The following is a 25,921-nucleotide window of genomic DNA, read 5'->3' as shown; positions in this document are numbered from 1 at the left end:
TAAACAGGATCCTAAAAAATTCACATCCTTTTCCCCAGACCAACACCTAAATATAGCCCCAGGAAGAAAGCTGTGGTCGCCTGAAAGAAAAAACCCAGCCCCAGAGTACGTGCAACCATGGCGCCAACCTACCCATCCCCCTGCACATCTAACTGGGGACAGGACCGAGAAAAGCCTGGTGAGGCAAGAGTTGAGAGAGCCTTTCTTCTTCTAACCAGCAGGGAACAAGAAGAAGAAATAGGCCATGCCACCTAATTGGAAATCAAATGAATTTTTCTCTCTCTCTCTGAAAGCCTATGCCTCTGAGTTTCAAACAGAGGATCTACAAACTTACCCTTTCTAGTAATAGCCTCTCGCCAGGCCCTGTACAGGCCTTTCCTCTCTGTGTGCCTCACCCCCACAACCAATCAGTGCCCTCCAGGATCCCCATTCTACTGAGAGGGACCACCCTTCAACCCAGGTACAATGCTCAGGAAGGCATCAAGGTCAGAAATTCCCAAAGGGCCCAGTGCAATGGCTAACTGCTTCCCCCTGCCCAGCATCCTGACTTATGTCGCTCCTGGCATACCAACTCATCTCCTTTCTAGAGCAGTGCTGTCCATAAGAAATATAATTCAAAGCCAGGTGCAGTGGTTCATGCCTGTAATCCCCAATACTTGGGGAGGCTAAGGCAGGTGGATCACTTGAGTTCAGAAATTTCTGATCACTTGAGGTCAGAAATTCACTCACACCTGTAAGCCCAGCACTTTGAAAGGCTGAAGCGGGTGGATCACCCGAGGTCAGGAGTTCGAGACCAGCCTGGCCAATATGGCAGAACCCCGTCGCTACTAAAAATACAAAAATTAGCCAGGTGTGATGGCACACACCTGTAATCCCATTTGGGTGGCTGAGGCATGATAAGCTCTTGAACCCGGGAGGCAGAGGTTGCAATAAGCCAAGATCACGCCACTGCACTTCAGTGTGGGCAACAGAGAAAGACGCTGTCTCCAAAAAAAAGGGACATCTGGTCCAGTCACTGTATCTCTGTGTGCCTAGTATGAACCCTTTTCCCTCTCTGACTTCAGTTTGTACTTGGTAAAACAAAGTTCTCTCTGAACATGTTCATACTAAATGCTACATGCACAGTACCTGGGAGTTAGAAAACAGGAAATCCAGGGCCCAAAAGGCACACAGCAAGGGCCCTTGGCCAGCTAGGTCTGGACTGATTTGGGGTGGAGGAGTATCTGACAGCCAGCATTGTCTCCTCAGGGCTCTACTATGACAAGGGGAGTCTCTCTCCTCCTGAATGCTGATGGGGTGTGGCACAGTCCTACCATAAACCGAGATGTAGGATCTTCAACTGTTACTGCCACCTTTTACCTCACCCACCACTGCCTGTACCATCTTAAAGGGATGGTTTGGAAGATAACTCCAGGGGTACTTGTGGGAGAAATGAAATAAATTCACCCTAGGGACTTGGATGGGACAAACAAGAGTATCTTGGCCTCAATCCAACCATAGAGAACCCAACTGCCTATAATGCTATCCCACCAAGACACCCAATTCTCTGTCTATAATGCTTACCCAATCCTGGCTCTTTGCTGAGGACTAGATCACTGAGGAATATGAGTGGAAAAGAGCTCCCAGCATTCTAGGATCTTTGGGCTGGAAAGGTCCCTGAAAAGTAATTTCATGGACACCCCCAACTCAGCAAAAGCTTGTTCCTCACTGTCATTGTGGCAGGGAGGAACAGTAGTCGGTCACAGCAGCAGCACACAGGATGGTGCTGGCCAGAAGTTTCAGGAGATTTGGTATCTAGGCCTGGATCTGCCAAAAAAATCACTGTGGGAATCTTAGCCTGTCACTTTGTTCAAGGTTGAACTACACGATCTAGGTCTCTTCTGGCTCTAAAATTCTAAATATTTAAGTCTCCTGGGGACACAGGTTAAATTACTAACCTTCTGCCAAAGCCACCCCTCTCATCCCAACTCTGGGGCCTTGAGACAATGAGGCTATGCCAGCCCTTCCCTCACCACCCCTGTCCTGCCACCACCATCTACACAGCTCACAAGGCACCTCCTCCCCACTGCCATCCCCATAATCATCAGGCCTGGCTGTGGACTGGTTCTCTCCTGAGTCACATGTCTAGAGCTGCCTGGCTGCCTGCAGCCTCCCGTCCATGATCAGATCTGCAATATGGCTGCTGCTCCATCACCTTCTTGTAGACCCTGCACTTTCCAGCACCTCCTGGCCTCAGGTCCAAAGCCTCCAACAGCTCTGACACCACCACCTTCCTACCCTGCATCCCAGGCTGCAGTTTCTATCTGCTTCCCCTTCCTCTTCCTCCTACCCTCTCCCTCCGCTCCAGTGAAGGTAACTTTACAATTTCCCTGACCTCCTTCTCTGACTTTCTCTCCTCACCATACTCTAAGAAGCTGTTCCTAATTTTAAGAGAAGGAATGGTATGTATGTAAGTTAGGGTATGGACCTGAATTATCTTGGCCTTACTAACCCCCAAAACAAAAGGAAAGTACAATCTGTCAACTCAGCTGCTCTATCGCTTTAAGAGAGTAAGCATCCTGAAGGCAATGACTGTTCAACTCAAATATACATCTATCTGTCCATCGGAGAGTGCATAAACAATTCTCATATTCATGCAAGGGAATACTACTCAGCAAGAAAAAGGAAACAGCCAAAGGTACACACAACAGGGATGAACTTCAAAATCATGATGTCAAGTGAGAGGGAAAGAAGTCTTTGAAAAAGAGTACATACTGGCAAGATTCTATTTATATGACGTTCTAGTGCAGGCAGAACTAACCAATGATGGGGGTAGGAGTGGGATTACATGAGGGAACTTTTCTGGGTGATGCTTATATCCTGTATATTGATAGCGGTTTGGGTTGATAAATGTGTCAAGTCATCAAATGGTGCACATGAGATTTGTGCATTCATTGTTTGTAAATATTCATTCAAAATTAAAGAACTATAAACAAATGTTGAACTCTAGGGAATGATATATATGTTAAAGTATTTGGGGTGAAGTATACTGATGTCTACGATTTACTTTGAGAGGTGTAAAATTTTGAGATAGCTTGATGAGATTGAGGAAGGTGGCTCACACCTATAATCCCAACACTCTGGGAGGCTGAGACGGGCGGATTGCTTGAGCTCAGGGGTTGGAGACAAGCTGGAGCAACATGGCAAATCCCTGTCTCTACTAAAAATACAAAAAGTTATCTGGATGTGGTGGTGCACACCTGTGGGAGCTATTTGGGAGGCTAAGGTGGGAACATCACCTGAGCCTGGGAGGTTGAGGCTACAGTGAGCCACGATCATGCCATTGCATTCCAGCCTGGGTAACAAAGTGAGACCGTGTCTCAAAAAAAAAAAAAAAAAAGAAAGAAAGAAAGAAAGAAAACAAAGAAAACCATAGCCTGATGGATGGACCAAGGGATAAAGATTAGGTAAAAGCAAGGATAGGAAAATGTTAACTGTAGAATCTAGGAGATGAGGGATGTTCATTGCAAAATTATTTAACTTTTCTGAACACTTGCAGATTGTTGTGATAAAATGTTGGGAAAAAATATGTATCCATCAGTCACTTCCTAAAGGCAAGCAACATAAAGATAAAGAAGCCCAGTGTCAGAGTTTGGGCTTTGCATATCAAGTAACAAATCTGAGAACAAATCTGAGTAAATGGGGACGGGCGTGGTGGCTCATGCCTGTAATCCTAGCACTTTGGGAGGCCAAGGTGGGCAGGTCACCCAAGATCAGGAGTTCAAAACCAGCCTGGTCAACATTCTGGGGGCTAAATCAAAACCAGCCTGGTCTTTGGTGGGTTTAGTAAGACCCTGTCTCTACTAAAAATACAAATTAGCTGGGCATGGTGGCACAAGCCCGTAATCCCAGCTACTCAGGAGGCTGAGGCAGGAGAATTGCTTGAACCCGGAGGTGGAGGATGCAGTGAGCCAAGATTGCATCACTGCACTCCACCCTGGGCGGCAGAGCAAGTCTCCATCTCAAATAAATAAAATAAAAATGAAAAAAATATTAGTAAATATGCAGTCTCAGGCAAGCCACTTAAGGCCTCCATGCCTCCATTTCCCCACCTGTAAAATGGAGATTATAATGGTACCTACTACCTAAGGTGGGGGAATTAAATGAAATACATATATAATCCCTTCAAGGCTGGGCACGGTGGCTCACACCTGTAATCCTAGTACTTTGGGAGGCCAAGGTGGGTGGATCACGAGGTCAAGAGATTGAGACTATCCTGGCCAACATGGTGAAACCCCGTCTCTACTAAAAATACAAAAATTAGCCAGGCGTTTGGCATGCGCCTGTAGTCCCAGCTACTCAGGAGGTTTAGGCAGAAGAATCGCTTGAACCCAGGAGGCAGAGGTTGCAGTGAGCCGAGACTGCGCCACTGTGCTCCAGCCTGGCAACAGAGCAAGACTCCGTCGCAAAAAAAAAAAAAAAGCCTTTCATATAATGTCTAGCCCATAGAGAGGTACCTAATAGTAGCAGTGCACATTTTTTGCCATCTAAATGGGACAGTAGAGAGGATAACAGAGTGCACAAATGACTATCAGGACAAGCATGACTAAAATAAGTCAAAACCTTTGTACATGAAAAGTAAAGCACAAAGAAGTGAAGGTAACCCGATAAGCACAAGGCCAAGCTGATCACACTGGCTTGAGTCCAGAGGCCCCACATAGCTAATGCCAAGGATACTATGGACAGCCAATTCATAGGGGCAGACATACAAATGACCAGCAAACATCAACAGGTATTCAGCCTCCATAATATTCACAGACATGTGAAACTGAGGTATACTATTTTTTAATTAGCAGTTTAGTTAAAAACTATCAAGATAGATAACATCAATCAATTAGGCCATGGGATGCAGAGATTTTCGTAAGTGTTGCTGGAAACACAAATTGGTAGGTTGGTGCAAAGTAATTGCGGTTTTTGCCATTATTTTGTTTTTTTTGAGACAGAGTCTCGCTCTGTCACCCGGGCTAGAGTGCAATGGCACAATCTTGGCTCACTGCAAATGCTTCCCAGGTGCAAGCGATTCTCCTGTCTCAGCCTTCTGAGTAGCTGGGAGTACAGGTGCCCACCACCACGCCCAGCTAATTTTTGTATTTTTAGTAGAGATGGGGTTTCATCATATTGGCCAGGCTAGTCTCGAACTCCTGACCTTGTGATCCACCCACCTTGGCCTCCCAAAGTGCTGGGATTACAGGCGTGAGCCACCTTGCCTGGCCGCTGCTACTGTTAAATGGCAAAAACCGTAATTACTTTTGCACCAACTAATATCTTTCCAAAGGGCAAGTTAGTGGTATTTGTAAAAAAAAAAAAAAAAAAATTTAAGACACAAGGTCTTGTTTTGTCACCAAGGCTAGAGTTTGGTGGCTCAATCATAGATCACTGCTGACTTGAACTCCTGGGCTCAAGTGATCCTCCTGTCTCAGGCTCCTGAGTAGCTGAGACTACAGGTGTGCACCACCACTCTTGGCTAATTTTTTTTAAATTGTTTTACAGACAAGGTCTTGCTATGCTGCCCAGGCTGCTCTCAAACTCCTGGCCCCAAGCAATCCTCCTGCCTCAGCCTCCAGAGTAGCTAGGATTACAGGCACCACCACTGCACCTGGTATGTGAAAATATTTGTGTACATATTATTTGAGCAATTCCATTATAAGACATCTATAGGTACATTCACACAATACATAGGGCTAATCCTTGAAGCATTGTTTATAATAGCAAATCTACAAATATAAAATTTGTGTATACTGACCTGAAAAGATTCTATACTACATTGCTAAGTGAAAACAACAGGTTGCAGGATAGTTCGTAATTTTGCTAAAATTTAAAAACCTATATATACGTGTGTGAATATATTACATGTACATTGTGTACAATATTTGCATATGCATAGGAAAATCATATGCTCTGGGGAGGAGACTAGAATTTTAGAAGGGTCTAATAGACTTGTGTTTCATCCATATTTCAATATTTTTTCTTTTTTAAAATAATAGAGATGGGGTCTCACCATGTTAGTCAGGCTTATCTCGAACTCCTAGCTTCAAGATGTCCACCTACCTTGGCCTCCAAAGGGCTGAGATTATAGGCATAGGCCACCACATCTGGGCTGTATTTTAATTTTTTTACAAGAACATTCATCTGGTAAACGTGTATTTGCTTACACCTAGGAGCTTTAGGGAGTGGGATTATGTTTCATTGTTCTTCCTTTTTTTTTTTTTTTTTTTTTTAGACAGGGTCTCACTGTGTCATCCAGGCTAGAATGGGGTGGTGTGATCTGGGCTCATTGCAGCCTCAACCTCCTGGGGCTCAAGCAATCCTTCCCACCTCAGCCTCCTGAGTAACTGGGACTACAGGCATGTACCACTACACCCAGCTAATTTTTGTATTTTGTATTTTTTGAGGAGACAGGGTCTCGCCATGTTGTCCAGCCCGGTCTCAAATTCCTGGGCCCAAGCAATCTGCCTACCTCAGCCTCCCAAAGTTCTGGGATTACAGGTGTGAGCCACTGCATCCAGCCTCCTACAGAAATTTTTTAAGTATTTACATGATATTTTATATAACATATATTAAACTATAAACATATATAATGCCTAAAATATATATAACAAGCTTTTAAAAAGCAATCAATCCAAAAATTGATCAGTGATCATCTCTGGAGAGTAGGGAAGAAGGGTAACACTTTTGTAATGCTTTAGCTTTCTACCTAAAGAATCAACTTTTTTCCAGACCAAAAAAAAAAAAGTCTGGACAAACTAGTAGGCAATCCACTAGCAGTAAAGCTGCAAACAGGGTAATGGTCAATTTATGGATTTTCATGTCTTGAAAAAGTTTCAGTGACTTGGGGGACTTAGTTAAAAAAGAACTCACTGCTGTTTTGTGGCTGTAAGTGGGGACACATTTAAATGGGTCACCCAGCAGCTGGCAAAAGAAAGGAAAAAAAAAATACAGGAAATGGAAACTATAACGTTAGAGAGTCCCAAGACAAGGGCGCCCAGACTTGGCTGCGGTGGGTGGATACTTAGGTCAGTCCTCCCACCCCAACCCCCAGACCACACTCATAAATAAATACAAAGGAAATACTTTCCCGAGAGAGCCGGCTTCTCTCCCTTGGCCTCTGACCTCCCTGAGTGGCTGTTTCCTCCAGCCCCGGGGTCCCCATTCCGGCTCTGGCCAGCGCCGAGGATTGCAGCGGCGGCCGGAGGGGTCGCCAGCACCTGGCCCGGCCCCACGCCCCAGAGGGAGCCTCCTCCTGGCCGGCCATGCCGAGCTCTGCAGCTCCGGGTGACTCCCTGCCAGGTCACACGGAGCTTATCTGGCTCCAGGTGTGCTCCCTCACTCCCACCGCACGCTTCTCACGTGACATCAGCTGGCATGCCCGCAGCCGCACGGGGAGCTGGGCGGCCCTCGGCGCTTCCCGGCGGCTGGGCCGGCGCAGCCGCAGCCCTGCGGCGCCTCCCGCTGCGATCCCGTCTCCCCCGGAACGCCGCAATCCCGCGGCCCCGTCAGGTCCCCTGCTGCTCTTCCAGGTACACCGCCTGGCAATCAGCTCGGCTAACACCCGCTAACACCCGCTTCCGTGTGACCTTGAGCAAGTCCCCTTCCCTCTCTAAGCCTCCACTATTTCAGCTACAGTGTCTCCAAGGGCCTGAGAGCTCAGACTTGGCCCTCGGCCTCTGCTGGAGAGGTATTCTGCTCAACCACACACTGCAGGTTTTAACCCCGCTCTGCCTCGGACTTGCTGTGTGACCTTCGGCCCATCGTCCAACCTGTCTGAATATCAGAGAAAAAGCACCCGGGGGTCTGACCCAAAGCAGAACTTAAACTCCATCAAGTCCCCATACCAATCTCAAGTCCTGTGGGAACCTGTCAATTACAGCAGACAGTGGGCTGGGCCTCCCTACCCCCAAAACTTTAAACTACAACCAGCCAGAGCCCCTCAGTTTTGCCACCACACTCAGGCCCGGGGCCCCAGACTACCAACAAAACCAAACTCACAGGGATACTCTGGCTCCTGCCTGTGGCGTCCACTCCAGGTGAGGGGATCTGGCTGGGGACAGACCTCTGGTTTGAAGGAGTAAGAACAACCTTGCTGCCCTGGAGACCTGTGACACACCAAGTCGGGATCAAGGCTTCCTGAGTTCCAGCAACTCCCAGCTCCACCTCAGAAGGGTGGATTCTCCCTTTCGCTTGAGCCCCAGTTCTGCCCCACCCAATCCACCTTCAGGTACCTGCCTCTGGGGGATCCAGAGTTTTGAGGCCCAGCTTCTGAAGACATATGCACCCCTCAATGAACAACCACTAGCAGGGCCAGTGAGGGGGCCTTCACGGACGGCCCAAGAGTGAGGCCGAGACCAGGCGGGAGTCAGGAAGGGCATACCCTCCTGAGGAAAGTCTGGGGTGCAGGAGGAAGCCCTCAGGCACACACTCTGGCACCTGGGCCAGGCCAGGAGAGAGTAAACAAACTACAAACTCAGAGCTACCAGGCACCAGGTCATCAACTGTTTAAAGTTCAAAGCTCCCAAAGGAAGTGACCATCGGCCTGTTGCCCCTCCCATGCCCACTCCCCAGCCCCACCCCCAGCCCCACCCCCACCCCACCTACAACCCTTGTCATTCCTCTAATCCCCCCAGCACAATAGCTGCCCCCAAAAGCCATAGTTTTCCTGGAATTGAGGTCACAACCCCAATGTCCTCAACCCAAAATGGACAAGCACACCTCCACCAGAGGCTATATATAACCCGCATGTCAAATCCAGAAACCAGGAGGATGTTTCCTGGAAAGACTTCATCACAAAAAAAAACAGAGGGGAAGCTGAAGAGGTGGGAAGCCATGGACAAAGAGCCAGGGAGGCTTGTCAGGAAGCCAGAGACCTCAGGAGAGCAACTTTCAACATCCCCAAATAGAAAGTAGCCCCTGAACTAAAAAGTGTGGGGAACATTAGGCCAGGCCTGTTGCCACGACAACAGGGCACCACCTGCTCAAGAAAGGGCTCCACAGCACAAGGGAAAGGCAGCTCGGTTCAATGGGCTCTGTACTCACCGTCCTGCTCAGGTGATCTTGCTCTTAATCACCCAGGTGGCCTCCCCTCCCTTCCAGCACGCCACAATGCATACACACTTCCCAGAGCTCAGTCACCACAGGGGCACTGATGAGGCTTCCTCGGCCACAGACACGCCAGGGGCTCCAAAAGACAAGACGAATCCACACTAGCCCGAGTCATTGGCAGGGTGAAGTGGGGAGGGAACCCAATTCTATACTTCTGGGCGGCCATCTGAGGGCATGAAGGCCTAGCCAGGGCAGTCCCTCCCAGGAAGCATTCCCCCAGCCCTCCCTACACAAACACAAACTGTGAGGCCAGCGCCAAACACATGCCCCATTGGCCAAGTGACCAGGCAAAATTAATGCCGGCTCAAAAACAAACTGGCTGTCTTCCTCCCCATCTCCCCCACCCCCCACCTCTGGCTTATTCGGGCCACAGCCTTTCCAACTAATCAGCAAGACACATGTGCCTAGCAGTAGGGCAACTCCCCCATTTCCGCCCCCGCAACAAAGCCCCAAAGCCTGGCCGGTCCCTGCGGCCTTTATCGCACCCAGGAACAGGACCCACACTCCTGGCCTGGCTTAGGACCAAGGAACGTCCCCCCACTAACAGGGGCCAGGGTGAGGGGGCAGCCACCCTACCACCTTCCCTTCCCATTGGCGAAACAACTGGCATGACAGGTTAGCAGGGCGGGGCGTCGGGGCGGTCTCTCCAGAGGCCTGGGGCAGCCCGTCCGACCTTCCCACACGCACCCCACCCCTCTACAGGGAAAGGTTAGGTGAGCATTCAGTCGCAGGTCACAGCCTGCACTCCCTAATCCCCAAAGCCAGCCACCATTCACCCACTCCCCATCTTCTGTCCCAAGAGGAGGGGGCCCAGGGAAGCGGGGTCTCCATTGTTTTGCCAGCTGTCTAGCAGCTGCTCCTTTGAGAGGAGCCCGCTGTCGGCCCGGCAGTGAAAGAGTGAAGGCCGCTGGGAGGGATAAAAGGCTCGGTAGAGGTGCTCGCCTTCGCCGCTGCCTTTCCCAGCGCCCCGCTCGCTCACTCGCTCCATCGGGGGGCCTGGGCCGGGCCGGGAGAAGCCCCCCCACCCCTCAGCTCCGGGCCACCTGGGCGCCTCCAAGCGCCAAATCCCCCCACACTAAAAGCCACCCTGTCCTGCCTCCCTGCGCCCCCAGGTTGGCAGGAGGGGCCGGTGGTCCCCCTTCCCCGCCGCTCCCGGTCGGCCCCCACCCCCGGGCGTCGAGCTCCACGGCGCCGCCAGGGACGGGAGCCGGGAGTCCGGGCCGCTGCTTCCAGGGGACAGGGGAGGAGGAGGAGCCGGCGGGCCCCGCCGCCCGCCCGCCCGGCCGGATCCCGCCCCGCCGCCCCACCGGGCCCGGCCCGCCACGGAGCGGCTGCCCCCGCTGACCAGCACTCACCGGCCGCCGGAGCCCGCCCGGCAGGCAGCAGAAGCGGAGACGCGGCATCCAGCGGCCCCGGCCCGGTCGGGGCTGGAGAGGAGCGCAGCGCGGCGCAGCTCAGCGCAGCTCAGCGCCGCCCCCCCGCGACCGCGCGAGCGGAGCCGAAAGGGAGCTCCCTGCTGGCGGCTCTGGGGATAAACGCCCGCCCTGCCCGGCACCGCCAGTACGCGCCGCCAGACGTGGGCCAGGCGGGCACGGGCGCTGCCCTGGGAGCCTCCGTCCTCAGCGGGCTCCGAAGCCCCTCTCGCTGTGTCTGAGAGAGGCCCTGCCTGGAGTTTCTGTCTGCACTGGGCACTGGAGGCTGTCTGAAAAGCGTCTGAAAGGGGCCGAGTGGCACTGCCCGGGACAGGCACCAATATCACGATGCACATATGGAAGAGAGGCTGTCCAAGGCAGGCACCGAACTCTGCAGGCTGTGCTCAAGGTAGTGCTGTCTAGAGGAAGCAATTGGCCATCTCTTCCCAAGGTGGCTCTGCAGAGGCACACACAGGACCCTGCTGGATGGTGCCCCAGACTCAGTCCATAGCAGGCACTGCCTGCCTTGTCCGAGATAGCACTGCCAGAATGCACTCCCCAAGGTGAGAACTGATTCCCAATAGCTTGGTCTGATAGAGCCCTGCCTCAAAGTGGAGTGGATCAAGAGGCGTATGAGGGCCCAGGGGACACGGCTGTAAGTGCCACTCACTCCCTGAAGGAGTTCACCAATGCTAAGATTAATACTTTCAGAAGCTCCTCGGAATGCAGTCTGTCCCTGGGTCCACGGCGTCCTGTAAATATCAAGTGAGCTGCTCTACCCACCAAGAAGAAAGTTGATACTTCCTGGGAGACGCCAAGGGACATCCAGAGACCAGGCCTCCAAGATAGGTGCTATGTCTGAAGTTTGGAGAGAGGAAGAAACGTGAACTCTTCTCTGGGCAGTGTCCATGCTGGGGTGTGTGCCAGAACATGGAAGAAACTGAGTGGGGTGGTGCAGGAAGAAGGGTGTAGCAGACAAAGACAGCTGCCTCCCTAGACAGCCCAAACAGGAACTTCTCCAGGCAAGGATGGCCCAACCTGACAGACCAGGGAAAGTTGGAGCAGGGAGGCTCAGGAGCAAAGACTTGAGTAAGAGTTAGGGGTTCCTGAGAAATAGACCCAGGCAGGATACACATTTTGGAATTACATGCAACTCAAACTCAATTTAACGAACTGCCTGCTAAGTGACAAGTACAGCCCCAGGCACTTGGGGTGACAGCGGCATATCTCCAGGGAAATCACATGGGAACAGGTAGAGCTGAACTGTGACAGTAGTAGGGTTCACCACGCTGGCATAACTTGGATGATGAGATAGGTGCTATGATGGGAGGTTTACTTGGCTTGAGGAGTGAGAAGAGCTGCTTCAAAAATGACATTTGAGACCAGGTGTGGTGGCTTATGGCTGTAATCCCAGCACTTTGGGAGGCTGAGGCAGGCAGATCACTTGAGGCCAGATTTCAAGACCAGCCTGGCCAACATGGTAAAACCCCATCTCTACTAAAAATACAAAAAATTAACCAGGTGTTGTGGTACACATCTGTAATCCCAGCTACTTGGGAGGCTGAGGCAGGAGAATCTCTTGAACCTGGGAAGCAGAGATTGCAGTGAGCCGAGATTGTGCCACTGTACTCCAGCCTGGGCAACAGAGCAAGACTTTGTCTCCAAAAAAGAAAAAAAAAACCATAAAACAAAAACATGACATTTGAGCAGAAACTTGAAGGCTAGGTAGGACAATGACTGTCATTGGTGTTTCCTGAATACCTACTATGCACTAGACACTGTCTCTATTCCTCACAATGAACCTATGAGGGAGACATTATTATTATAGATAGGGGTTGAGTGCATGTACTCTGGAGCTGGATTTCCTGGGTTCAAATCTTAGTTCTGTCAAGTACTAGCTGTGTTACTCTGGGTGATTTATAAAACCCCTCTGTGCTTCACTTTGTACATCTAAAAAATTGGGATAATAACAGTGACTCCCTCCCTCAAATTTTGTTTTGAAAATTAAATAAGCGTAGTCTTTTCAACAAATGGGGCTTTTCAACTGGACATCCACATGCAAAAATATATGTATATATCTAGACACGGACCTTGTACCCTTCACAAAAATTAACTCGGAATAGATAATACACCTATATATAAAACACGAAACTATAAAACTGACTCCTAGAGGATAACATAGGAGAAAACCTAAATGACCTTGAGTATCACAATGACTCTTTAGATACAACACCAAAGGCACCATGAAAGAAAGGGCTGATAAGCTGGACTTCATTAAAATTAAAAATGTCTTCTCTGCAAAAGACTGTCAAGAGAATAAGAAGACAATCCACAACTGGGATAAAATATATCCAAAAGATATCTGATAAAGGATTGTTATCCAAAATATGCAAAGAATTTTTAAAACTCAACAATAAGAAAATGAACCACCCAATTCAGAAATGGGCAGAAAACCTGATCAGTACCTTTCCAAAGAAGATATACAGATAGCAGTAAGCAAAAGAAAAGATACTCAACATCATACATAATTAGAGAATAGCAAATTAAGATAACACTGAGGTAAAACTACCCACCTGTTAGAATGGCCAAAGTCCAAAACACCAACAACTCCAAATGCTGGCAAGAAAACAGAGCAACAGGAACTCCCATTCATGGCTGGTAGCAGTGCAAAATGGTATAGTCACTTTGAAAGACATTTTGGTGGTTTCTTAGAAAACAAAACATACTCTTACCATACAATCCAACAATCCCACTCCTTGGTATTTATCCAAATGAATCGAAAACTTATGTCCACACAAAATCCTGCACATGATGTTTACAGCAACTTTATTCATAATTGCCAAAACTTGGAAGCAACCAAGATGAACTTCAGTAGGTAAATGGATAAATAATTTATGGCACATCCAGACAATGGAATTTTATGTGGCGCTAAAAAAAAAAAAAGAAATGAACTATCAAGCCATGAAAAGTCATGGAGGAAACTTAAATGCATATTAATAAGTGAAAGAAGCCGATCTGAAAAGGCTACATATTGTATGATTCCAACTATATGGCATTCTGCAAAAGGCAAAACTATGAAGACAATAAAAAGGTTCGTGGTGCCATGGATTAGGGTCAAGGGAGGGATAAAAATACAAAGCATAGAGGATGTTTAGGACAGTGAAACTCTTCTGTATGATACCACAATGTTGGATACATGTCATTATTGTACACACCAAGAGTGAATCCTAATGTAAACCGTGGACTTTGGGTGATATTGATGTGTCAATGTGGGTTCATCGATTATAACAAATGTACAACTCTGGCGAAGGATGTGATCGTGGGAAAGGCTGTGCATGTGTGGGGACAGGGGGCATATGGGAAATCTCTGTACTTTCTGCTCAATTTTGCTGTGAAGTTAAACTACTTTAAAAATAAAATCTATTTTATTTATTTATTTTTTTTGAGACGGAGTCTCGCTCTGTCGCCTAGGCTGGAGTGTAATGATGCAATCTTGGCTTACTGCAACCTCTGCCTCCTGGATTCAAGCGATTCTCCTGCCTCAGTCTCCCAAGCAGCTGGGATTACAGGCAGCTGCCACCACACCCAGCTGATTTTTGTATTTTTAGTAGAGACGCGGTTTCACCATTTTGACCAGTCTGGTCTCAAACTCCTGACCTCATGATCCACTCACCTCAGCCTCCCAAAGTGCTGGGATTATAGGCATGAGCCACTGTGCCTGGCCTATTATTATTATTATTTTGAGACAGGGTCTCACTCTGCCACCCAGGCAGAAATATGCAGTGGCATATTTCAGCTAACTACAACCTCTGCCTCCCAGGTTCAAGTGATTCTCATGCCTCAGCCCCCAAGTAGCTGGGATTGCAGGCACGTGCCACCACACCTGGCTAATTTTTGTATTTTTAGTAGAGACAAGGTTTCGCCATGTTGGCCAGGCTGGTCTCAAACTCCTGGTCTCAGGGAATCCACCCACCTTGGCCTCCCAAATTGCTCAGATTACAGGCATAGCCATTGTGCCTGGCCTTGTATTTATTAATTTTTTAAAATTACACGATTTAATATATAAAAAGAATAGTACCCAGCACATAGTAAGCATTCCATAGCTGTTAGCTTGATGGTCTTTTCTAACTCCGTTCTGGAAATTAAGCACAGACAGATTTATGACTTGCACCTAGCCAAAGAGTAACAGAGTCAGGATTCAAACTGAGTCCCTAAGGCTCCAAAGCCCATTCTTTTCCCTACACCATGGCAGTGAAATGAATAGGTATATTAACAACTCTTTTATTTACATGTGTCTACACCTAGGGCACTCTCAGGGTAGCACATGGTGTCCCTGAAAGCTCTTCTTGCCTGAACCAGGAACCAGTTTCAGATACCAGGCAAGACTGGGCAGCACTCACACTGACACAATAATGCTGGTTCTTGGTCACTTGATTTTAGTCTTTTCCTTCCCAAAGGCCAGAACAAACCCCTCCTGGCTCTAAGTAAAAGTAAAAGTAAAAGTAAAAGTAAAGCACCCCTCTCCCCTTCGCATAGAAAAAAGCCAGGGCAGTATCCAGATAAAGTCACCCAGATGGTCATGGGAAGGCCAGTTTTTTCCAGAAGATTCCTAAAGTCCTAAAGTGACCCAACTTTAATCAAGAAGCCCCCCACCCCAGAAAGAAGCTTGGTAATAAAAATCACTTATATTGGCCGGGTCCGGTGGCTCATGCCTGTAATCCCAGCACTTTGGGAGGCCAAGGTCAGGAGTTTGAGACCAGCCTGGGCAATATGGTGAAACCTTGTCTCTACTAAAAATACAAAAATTAGCTGGGCATGGTAGCGTGTGCCTATAGTCCCAGCTACTTGGGAGGATGAGGCAGGAGACTCGCTTGAACCCAGGAGGCAGAAGTTACAGTGAGCTGAGGTTGGGCCACTGCACTCCAGCCTGGGCAACAAGAATGAAACTCCGTCTCAAAAAATGAAAAAAACAATCACTTATATCAAGGGAGCCTAACTATGGGTCAGGCACTATGCTAGCCCGTTAATGCACTGTCTCACTTAATCCCCAGAATAACCCTATTAGGGAGATGCTATTCTTGTCCCCATTTTACAGATTAGAAACCAGCCTTAGGAAAGTGAATTAATTTGCCCAAGGCACTGTGACTAATAAATAGCAGCGCCTGGAATGCTTGCCCTGAACCTCCGGGCTGAATCCTGGGTAGAGTGCTAAGCGCCTGGCTTTGGGGCCATGCAGAGAGAATGCTTGGCTCTAGCAACTTGCCAGCAAGCTCCTTGGCCTCTCTAAATACCTCAATTTCCTCATCTATAGAAGAAAGATAATAATATTAATATTGCCTACCTTGTAAGGGTGTGAGAGAATAAAATAAGCAAATTCATTTAAAGCAATTAGCTCAGTGCCTGAAATATAGTAAGTGGTTAACAAATGTTAGGAATTATTAATCTCTCTGAACATCTTTTCTTCATCTGTAAAATGAAGGTTGATAATATGTAGAGTTACTGTGAGGCTTAGGAGAAATAGCAAACGTAAAGTGTATAATATGATGCCTGTCATGTGGTAAGTTACCAATTATATATATATATATATATATACATATATATATATATATATTTTTTTTTTTTTTTTTTGAGATGGAATCTCCCTCTGTCATCCAGGCTGGAGTGCAGTGGCATGATCTTGGCTCACTCCAACCTCCGCCTCTTGTGTTCAAGTGATTCTTCTGTCTCAGCCTCCCAAGTAGCTGGGATTACAGGTGCATGCCACCACACCCAGCTAATTGTTGTATTTTTAGTAGAGACAGGGTTTCACCACGTTGGCCAGGCTGGTCTCAAACTCCTGACGTCAGGTGATCCACCCACCTTGGCCTCCCAAAGTGCTGGGATTACAGGCTTGAGCCACTGCACGTGGCAAGTTACCACAATACAAAACTCTCCAAAAAGAATTGAAAATAAGCAAGTCTGCTTTTTAAAAAGTCCACAGAATTGCAAATCTGTCTGATAGCTGATGTTCAAATGCCAAAAGCACATCTTTAAATGTTGTTCCTCAAAATGCACTTATTAGCTTAAGATCCTTTACTCTTTGCACAGAAATTTGGAGGATAGGTGGAGAATTCTCTCCAGGAAACTTAAAGCTAAATTCTTAGAGTACCTGCTGAAGATCAGTCTAAAATCAAGAACATGTTTCTGAAATGAGGTAAAAAAGTTACTAACAGGAGGCTGGGCACGGTGGCTCATGCTTGTAATCCCAGCACTCTGGGAGGCTGAGGCGGGCAGATCACGAGGTCCAGAGTTCAAGACCAGCCTGGCCAACATTGTCAAACTCCGTCTCTACTAAAAATACAAAAATTAGCCTGGCACAGTGGCAAGCACCTGTAATCCCAGCTACTCGGGAGTCTGAGGCAGGAGTATCACTTGAACCTGGGTGGCGGAGGTTGCAGTGAGCCAAAATTGTGCCACTATACTCCATCCTGGGTGATAGAGCGAGAAAGTTACTAACAGGAAATCAAACACATATACAAGTAAACAAAATAATATAATAAACCTACAAGTAGCCAGCATACAACTTCAATGGTTATCAATTCACAGAAATAGTGTTTCAACTACTTTCCCATCTACTCCCCAATGTGGTGGCTCATGCCTGTAATCTCAGCCTGTAATCTCAGCACTTTGGGAGGCCAAGGCAGGCAGATCACTTGAGGGCAGGAGTTCCAGACTAACCTGGCTGACGTGGTGAAATCCTACTTCTACTAAAAATACAAAAAAATACAAAAAAAAAATTAGCCTGGCATGATGTGGGTCTGTAGTCCCAGCTACTTGGGAGACTGAGGCAGTAGGATCACTTGAGCCAGGGAGGAGGTTGCAGTGAGCCAAGATCACACCACTGCATTCCAGCCTGAGTGACAGAGAAAGACTCTGTCTCAAAATAAGAAAAAAGGCAGGGCACAGTCACTAGTGCCTGTAATCCCAGAACTGTGGAAGGCCGAGGCAGGTGATTCACTTGAGGTCAGGAGTTCGAGACCAGCCCGACTGACATGGTGAAACCTCATCTCTTAAAAAAATACAAAAATTACTGTGCAAGGTGGCACACACCTGTAATCTCAGCTATTTGGGAGGCTGAGGCAGGAGAATCCTGTGAAGCCAGGAGGTAGAGGTTGCAGTGAGCTGAGATTGCACCAAAGAACTTAAGAAACAGAAAAAAAAAAAATAAAAAAAAAAAAAAAAGAAAGAAAGAAAGAAAAAGAAAGAAAGAAAGAAAGAAAGAAAGAAAGAAAGAAAGAAAGAAAGAAAGAATTTCATCCCGTAGCTCTAAAAGATAAGGTTTTGTTTTGTTTTTATTTTTGTTTTGTTTTTCTGGAGACAAGATCTGGTTCTATCACCCAGGCTAAAGTGCAGTGGCACAATCTTGGCTCACTGTAACCCTGCCTCTGGGGCTCAAGTGATTCTGCCTCTGCTTCCCATGTAGTTGGGACTACAGGTGCACACCACCACCACCACGCCCAGCTAAATTTTTGTTTGTTTGCTTTGTAGAGATAGGGTTTCACCATGTTGCCCAGGCTGGTCTCCAACTGTGAGTTCAAGTGGACCCATCCACCTTGACCTCCCAAAGTGCTGGGATTACAGGAGTGAGCCACTGTGCTCCACTAGGATTATGTAAAAAACAAACAAACGAAAAAAACACAATACGATTGTCGTACCAACCTTTAAACAATAATTTTTAATATCATCAAATATGCCATTATCTCCATGATGGAATAATCTCCATAACTGTCTTTTTAAAAAAATGTTGGAATCAAGATCCACTTTTAAGTATCTTTTAATCTACGGGTTTCCCTTATCTCTTTTTTTTCTCCCCTGAAACTTATTTGTTGAAGAAACAAAGTCATTAATCCTATAGATTTTTTTTTTTTTTTTTTTTGGGACGGAGTTTTGCTCTCGTTACCCAGGCTGGAGTGCAATGGCGCGATCTCGGCTCACCGCAACCTCCGCCTCCTGGGTTCAGGCAATTCTCCTGCCTCAGCCTCCTGAGTAGCTGGGATTACACGCACGCGTCACCACGCCCAGCTAATTTTTTGTATTTTTAGTAGAGACGGGGTTTCACCATGTTGACCAGGATGGTCTCGATCTCTTGACCTCGTGATCCACCCGCCTCGGCCTCCCAAAGTGCTGGGATTACAGGCTTGAGCCACCGCGCCCGGCAATCCTATAGATTTTCTCACAGTCAGGATTTTGCTTATTGCATTCACATCATGTAATTCAATAGCCTATCATTGGTAGATAGATCTAGAGGCTTGATCAACTTTCAGTTTGATTGTTTTTTTCCTTTTTGGCAAGAATATGTCTTATATCTGGAAGCACATTGTCTCCAGTTGTCTCTGAAATGATACTTCAAGATATCAGAAATTCTTGATTGTCTTCACTTGAAATATAAGAATATAAAAAGAGTCTATCCAGCAACAGATAAATGGATAAACAAAATATGGCATATATATATATATATATATATATATAATGTACACATATTTTTATTCAGCCATAAAAAGGAATGAAATTTCAATACAGGCTACAACATGGATAGCCCTTGAAAACATTATGCTAAGTGAAAGAATCCAGACACAGAAGGACAAAGATTGTTTGATTCTCCTTATGTGAGCTACCTAGAATATGCAAATTCATAGACAAAAATAGAAGTTAACTATGGACTAGGGGCTGGTGGAGGTGGGGGAACTGGGAGTCATTGTTTAATGGGTATGGAGCTTCTACTGGGGATTATTTAAAGTTCTGGAAAGGGACAGTGCTGATGGTGGTACAATATTGTGAATGTATTTAATGCCACTGAATTGTACCCATAAAATAGTGAAAATGTTGGGATTCACTATTTTACACATAAAATAATTAAGCCCAGGAGGCTACAGTGAACTATGAGCACATCACTGCAATCTATCCTGGGTGACAGAGCCAGACCCTGCCTTAAAAAAAAAAAAAGAAAGGTAAATTTTGGGTTCTGCATATTTTACCACAAGAACAATTTGTTTAAGAGCCTGGTTATTGCATAGAATATGGCCCCTCTTACAAACCCCTGAGGGCCTAAGTTTATGTATTGGCCTTTCTGTGAACCTATAGCCTTACTCTTGCACTGATCTGCACATAGCTGTGGGGCTCCTACGCTTCCAACAATTTCCTGACCTCTGCCTGGTTCTACAGTGAACAGGGGATCCATAGCCCTGCCAGCTAGGAGCCCAGCACCCCAGACGATGGAAATCTACAAGCAGGAGGCAGCCAGGCAAATGCGTCTGGAGTCAAAAGGCTGAGGTTGAGCCTTGCCTTTGCCCCTTACTTGGCACAGGTGCTTTGTCAAATGCCAACCTCTCCATTTTCACTCCTGTGCAATTGGGTCTACAAACTCCTACCTCACAGGGTTATTGTAAGGATCGAATGAGGTCTGGACTCAGTTCTAAATGTAGCCTAAAGATTTCAAAATTAATTTAATCGGCATATATGAGTTGAGCTCCTATTCCATGCAAAGTGCTAAGCTGGGAGCAGAAGGGTGTGTCCTCTTCCTGCAAAGCACAAAATCACCACCCCTCCTTGCAACTGAGATGAAAGACCAGGGAGAGACACGAGAGACATGTGCAAAGGTACACAGCAGGATGGGATTTAAATAACCGCTGAAGACCACAAGAAAGGGGAAGTCACAAAACACTGCATGACTAATTGTCAAGTGAAATTGCCTTGGAAGCTCAGAGGAAAAAAGATCAGAGGAGTGGTCAAGGGAGGCTGCAAAGAAAAAGGTAGTATCTGAACAATAATAGGAGAATGTAGGTGATAATCACAGCATCTACTGCTCGTTGATGAACATTGTGTGCCTGGCACGTTACCTAGAGAAGCTTGTTTAATCCTCACAATGACCCTGTGAAGAAAGTATGATTAGTCTCTTTTTACACAGCAGGAAATTGATCCCAGGAGGACCAAGTAGTTGCACAAGCTCACACAGCCATCTAGTGGCAGGGCAGGATTCAAACTCAGTCCTAAAGCCTCCTAGGTCAGGGCTCCTGCGGAGGGAGCACAAGCAAAGGGCAGGGGGGCGGGGAGGAAGGTGAGGGAGCCTGTGAAGGCCCCAGGCACAGTTTCTGGTGTGGCTAGAATGGAGGGCTTCTTTAGAAAAAGTGGGTGATCAGGCTAGAAAGGGAGGTCCGGACTGGCTCATGGAAGATGCTGGTTTCCAGGCAGAGAAGTTTTAAGTGATTAATTCAAGCAGATTCCACAGGGAGGCAGGTGTAGGTTGGAATGGAGGGAAGGGCAGTGCAGGTGCTTGGCAGGTTCAGCAACAGCAGTGCAGGGAACAAGAATACAAACGTGAACAAGGAAGATGACTTGGGGACCTGACGGAGGGAACAGGTGTAGGAGAGATTTACAAGAAAGAATGTGGGGGATTTGCCTTCCAACAGCCCTAAGAGCAAGTGAGGGAGGAACTGACAATTGATTCCACGATTGTGGGTGGCCCAGGCAGCTAGGCGAGGCAAAAGCAATGCTGTAGGCAGCTGAGGCTAATACCATGGCTAACGGTTGTTACCAGCTACTGTCTGTAAGCACTTTACATGTATAAACTCATTTCACCCTCACAGCATTCCTATGAGGTACGATCTATTATGATTTCCATTTTTCAGGTAAAGAAATTGGGGTACAGAAAAGTTAAGCAACTTGTCCAAGGTTACACAGCTGGTAAGTGGCAGAGCTGGGATTTGAACCCAGGTGGTCTGGTTCCAGAGGCCTCACTCTTCATCACTTCACTGTACTATGTCTGTTGAGGTAATGTCTTCAGGAGGAAGCTCCCACTCCACATTCCCCACCCTCAAAGATCAAGTGAGGTGGCAAGATTTTTTTGATGGGTGGCATCGTTGCAGGGAAGTGTCAGGTCTCTGATGCTGCCCTAAGCCAGCTGCTTGTCACCACTGGGCAGTGAGCCTGGGGCCTGTGGTGCTGAGGCCTGCATGCCCGGGCACTCACCAGTACCAGGTCCTTCCTCATCACTGTGGAGCAGAAGTAGCAGTAGCTGGTGCAGGCCACAGAGCATGCCTGGCAAAGGAAGACCCAGCCAGGTAGCGCAACTCCACCGCTGCAGGAGGAAGCAGCCCAACCGCACCTGAACGTGAAGTTCAGGAAGATCTTCCTCATGGCCCTGGACACGAAGCAGTCAGGACTGGGGGGGCAGGGGTGGAGTGGCAGTGAAGCAACTATGTCACGTCACACCCAGGGAGCACGTCCCCACCAGGAAGGCCAGCTTCATGCAGGCCCGCAGCACCACATGAGCAATGCAGATGGCCAAGACCCTGTATGGCTGCAGGCTGGGGTACTGGGCAGCAGCCTCAAGGCATTTGGGGGGAAATCTCTGCTGTGAACAGCTGCCCCTCTAGGAAGTAAGAAGCCTCCAGGGGTCCCAGCCTGAGTCCCAGAAGAGCCCCCTCCAGCTGCCAGCTCTTCCAAGGTCTCCAGCAGACACCCGCTCTCCACACCCACTGTCTCCTCCCTCACCATCTAGTGCAGCACACACACAGACAACAAAGAAGACGCAGGGTACGGCCACCAGCACAAGCTGGAAAGCCAGCAGCAGAAGTGGGAGAAGCGGTCATGGGTGCAGCTGGGCTGCAGGGTATTGCAGATGAATTTGCACTGCTTAACCCGCAGACAGCACTTCCCAGCAGGGTGACAAGCAGGAAGTGGAAGACCAGGACAGTGAGCCATACCTTGCCAACCACGGTGGGATGGTTCTGCACTCGGCTCAGGAGCCAGCTCAGGAGCCAGCCCAGGAATGACCAGTCATTCATCTGTGGACACAGAAATCCCAAGGAATGGAAGTGAGGGGACGGGGAGGGAAGGGGATGAAAACATGATACCCCCGCAGCCAGATATTTGCAAAGCTATTTCTGGCCCACAGCAAGAGCTCCAGTTCCATCTGTGCCTGACGCCCAGGCATGCCACTCGCTGCCTGACAAGGACGTGAAGAACAAGCTGGCAGAGAAAAGGACACTGCAGAAGAAAAGATGGAAGCAGCGACTCCCAGAAGGAGCTCGGCACAGCCCAAAATTCACCAAGACAGGCTGCACGCTTGTATTACAGTCAGGCTTCCGCTGAACTCTTCCTAACTAAACAGGCTTTCGGGGCTCCCAACTGTCCTGGCATTTTCTCCAGATCTACATCATACCAGGGATATTTCTCCCAAGGTGCCACCGTGGAAATTCATGACCTAAATTGTGTTTCCTCCCGCGTCCAGGGTAACATGCTTTTTGGCTACTATGTCAGGGTTTGAAAGAGACAGTTCTTACATCCTCCTGTCTCTGCCCGAGTCCTTAAGGCCTCATACTGCAACAATCTCATTTTACTTTACATTTCTGCAGCTTCTGATCCTGAGAATTACTGAAAAAATTCCCAAGGGTATAGCTTGTGGGGCATTTATACCCATTATCTCCATCAACACTCTCCCTTCTGCCTCTCACATAAACACATAATTTATTTATTGTATTTTTTTAGAGACAGGGTCTCACTCTGTCACCCAGGCTGGAGTGCAGTAACATGAACATAGTTCACTGTAGCCTCAAACTCCTGGGCTCAAGTGATCCTTCCGCCTCAGCCTCCTGAGTAGCTAGGACTACAGGTATGTCCCACCATGCCCAGCTAATTAAAAAAAAAAAAAATTGTTGGGCACCGTGGCTCATGGCTGTAATCCCAGCACTTCGGGAGGCTGAGGCATGCAGATTATTTGAGGCCAGGAATTCGAGACCAGCCTGGCAAAACATGGTGAAACCCCAACTCTCGACTCTACTAAAAACACAAAAATCAGCCAGGCGTGGTGGCGCATGCCTGTAATCCCAGTTACTCAGGAGGCTGAGGCAGGAGAATTGCTTGAACCCAGGAGGCGATGCTGCAGTGAGCCCAGATTATGCCACTGCACTCCAGCCTGGGCGACAGAGTGAGACGTGAGACTCCATCTCAAAAAATATCTGTATATATGTTTTTATTTTTGTTTTTATTTTGTAGAGGCAGTGGGCAGTGGTGGGGGGAGTCTTCTCTTACCCAGGCTGGTCTCCAACTCCTGGTCTCAAGCAATTCTCCCACCTCAGCCTCCCACAGTGCTGGGATTATTGTCGTGAGACACTGCACCCAGCTGACACAGTTTAAACATAACAGCAGTAAGTAGCATGCTTACTATGCAAACTCAAAGACCAGACCCCAACCTTCCTTATAACTGACTGCTTTCCTAACCCCCTCCTAAACAGAATCCTGGAGATCCTACTGAGACCCCTCCCTCTTCCTCCTTAACTTTCATGAAGCCAAGTTCTCTTGACTCTTAACTCCCTGGCTGCTCTATTTGAGTCAATGTCTGTGCTTCTCTACACTCTGTAGACATAAACATTCCTCAAGATACTTCAAGCCTCTTACTGGTCCTAGAGGATGCAGTCAGCTAGGATGGCCATAGGCATCTCCAGCTCACATTAAACATACTCTCCTGGGCTGGGTGTGGTGGCTCACACCTGTAATCCCAGCACTTTGGGAGGCTGAGGAAGGCGGATCCTCTGAGGTCAGGAGTTTGAGACAAGCCTGGCCAACATGGTGAAACCCCAGTTCTACCAAAAATACAAAAATTAGCTGGGCGTGGTGGTGGGTGCCTGTAATCCCAGCTACTCGGGAGGCTGGGGCAGGAGAATTGCTTGAACTTGGGAAGCAGAGGTTTCAGTGAGCTAAGAACGTGCCACTTCACTCCAGCTTGGATGACAGAGCAAACAAACAAACAAAAAAAACCTTACTGTCCAGGAAGGAGGTGGTTGGTGGAGATAAACTTGCACTCAGATGCCCCGAGCTGTGTGACCTTGAGCAAGTTGCATAACCTCTCTATGCTTCTGTTTCTTCCTCTGTGTAATGGAGATTCTAAGGAGATTTACCTCGTAGAGTTGTATGGGTTACCTGAGTTAATAAATATACAGGACTGAGAAAAGTGCCTGGCACATGGTAAGGACTTCATTAGTATTAAGTATTATTATCTCTCCTCCAAACCTACTCCTCTTCCTGTCTTGTGAATGGCATCTTCAGCCGGGCTGCCCAAATCCTGATCGTTACCTGTAATTTCGCCCTCTTGCTTCTCCTCATCGAACTGGTAACCAAGTCCCCACAGTACTACTTCCTTAATAGCGCTCACACCCTCCGCCTTCTCATGAGTCCCTGGCACAGACTTAGTCCAGACCTTCCTCTTTCTCTCGCCAGCATTATCACGCCGACCTCCTTATAACTTGCTCTGCCTCCAGTTTTGTCCCTTTGAGCTACTTTCTCAATGGCTGCATTCCTAAAATGCATATCTGGTTATCTGGCCATTTCATCTTCCTCCTTAAAACGCTCAGCTGGCCAGGCACGGTGGCTCAAGCCTGTAATCCCAGCACTTTGGGAGGCCGAGGCGGGTGGATCACGAGGTCAAGAGATCGAGACCATCCTGGTCAACATGGTGAAACCCCGTCTCTACTAAAAATACAAAACATTAGCTGGGCATGGTGGCGCGTGCCTGTAATCCCAGCTACTCAGGAGGCTGAGGCAGGAGAATTGCCTGAACCCAGGAGGCGGAGGCTGCGGTGAGCCGAGATCGCGCCATTGCACTCCAGCCTGGGTAACGAGAGCAAAACTCCGTCTCAAAAAAAAAAAAAAAAAAACGCCACACAACAAAACGCTCAGCTGCAGGCAGATCACCCAAGGTCAGGAGTTCAAGACTAGCCTGGCTAACATGGTGAAACCCCATCTCTACTAAAAATACAAAAATTACCCAGGTGTGGTAGCAGGTGCCTGTAATCTCAGCTACTTGGGAGGCTGAGGCATGAGGATCACTTGAACCTGGGAAGTGGAGGTTGTCGTGAGCCAAGACCACGCCGTTGCACTACAGCCTAGGCAACAAGAGTGAAACTCCATCTCAAGAAAAAAAAAATAACTCTCAGCCTCATGCAGAGGCTCACACCTGTAATTCCAACTCTTTGGAAGGCCAAGATGGATAGGTCACTTGATCTCAGGAGTTGATCCAGTCTGGGCAACATAGTGAAACCCCATCTCTACAAAAAATACAAAAAATAGCCAGGTGTGGTGGTGCATGCCTGTAATCCCAGCTACTTGGGAGGCTGAGGTGGGAGGATCGCTTGGGCTTGGGAGGTGGAGGTTGCAGTGAGCCAAGATCGTGCCACTGCACTTTAGCCTGGGTGACAGAGTGAGACCCTATCTCAGAAAAATAAATAAATAACTCTCCAATGGCTTCCATTGTCCACAAGATAAAGCCTCACTCCCCAAGATGGCATGAAAGACCTTCTCGGGGCCGGGCGCGGTGGCTCAAGCCTGTAATCCCAGCACTT

General features: G+C 48.0%; 1 protein-coding gene across 13 annotated transcripts in view; it reads right to left on the bottom strand.

Moving 5' to 3' along the window:
* MYO18A (myosin XVIIIA) overlaps window positions 1-10,608 on the bottom strand; it is a 103,942-nt gene extending 93,334 nt beyond the window's left edge. For 11 of the 13 annotated variants that reach the window (XM_032281008.1, XM_032281004.1, XM_032281005.1 and 8 more), the window contains exon 1: window positions 10,491-10,608. The gene's annotated coding sequence lies outside the window, so the exon portion shown is untranslated. Of the gene's footprint in view, window positions 1-8,025; window positions 8,151-9,069; window positions 9,456-10,490 lie in introns of those variants that run through there. The other 2 variants (XM_032280995.1, XM_032280994.1) reach the window with 2 other exon arrangements.
* Between the last annotated feature and the right edge of the window lie 15,313 nt (window positions 10,609-25,921).

The sequence above is a fragment of the Sapajus apella genome, unplaced genomic scaffold, assembly GCF_009761245.1.
Source record: "Sapajus apella isolate SASKATOON/1434 unplaced genomic scaffold, GSC_monkey_1.0 scaffold12, whole genome shotgun sequence".
Classification (NCBI taxonomy): domain Eukaryota; kingdom Metazoa; phylum Chordata; class Mammalia; order Primates; family Cebidae; genus Sapajus; species Sapajus apella.
Note: the sequence above shows the minus strand (reverse complement) of the source record. Positions and strands in the feature narration are given on the sequence as shown.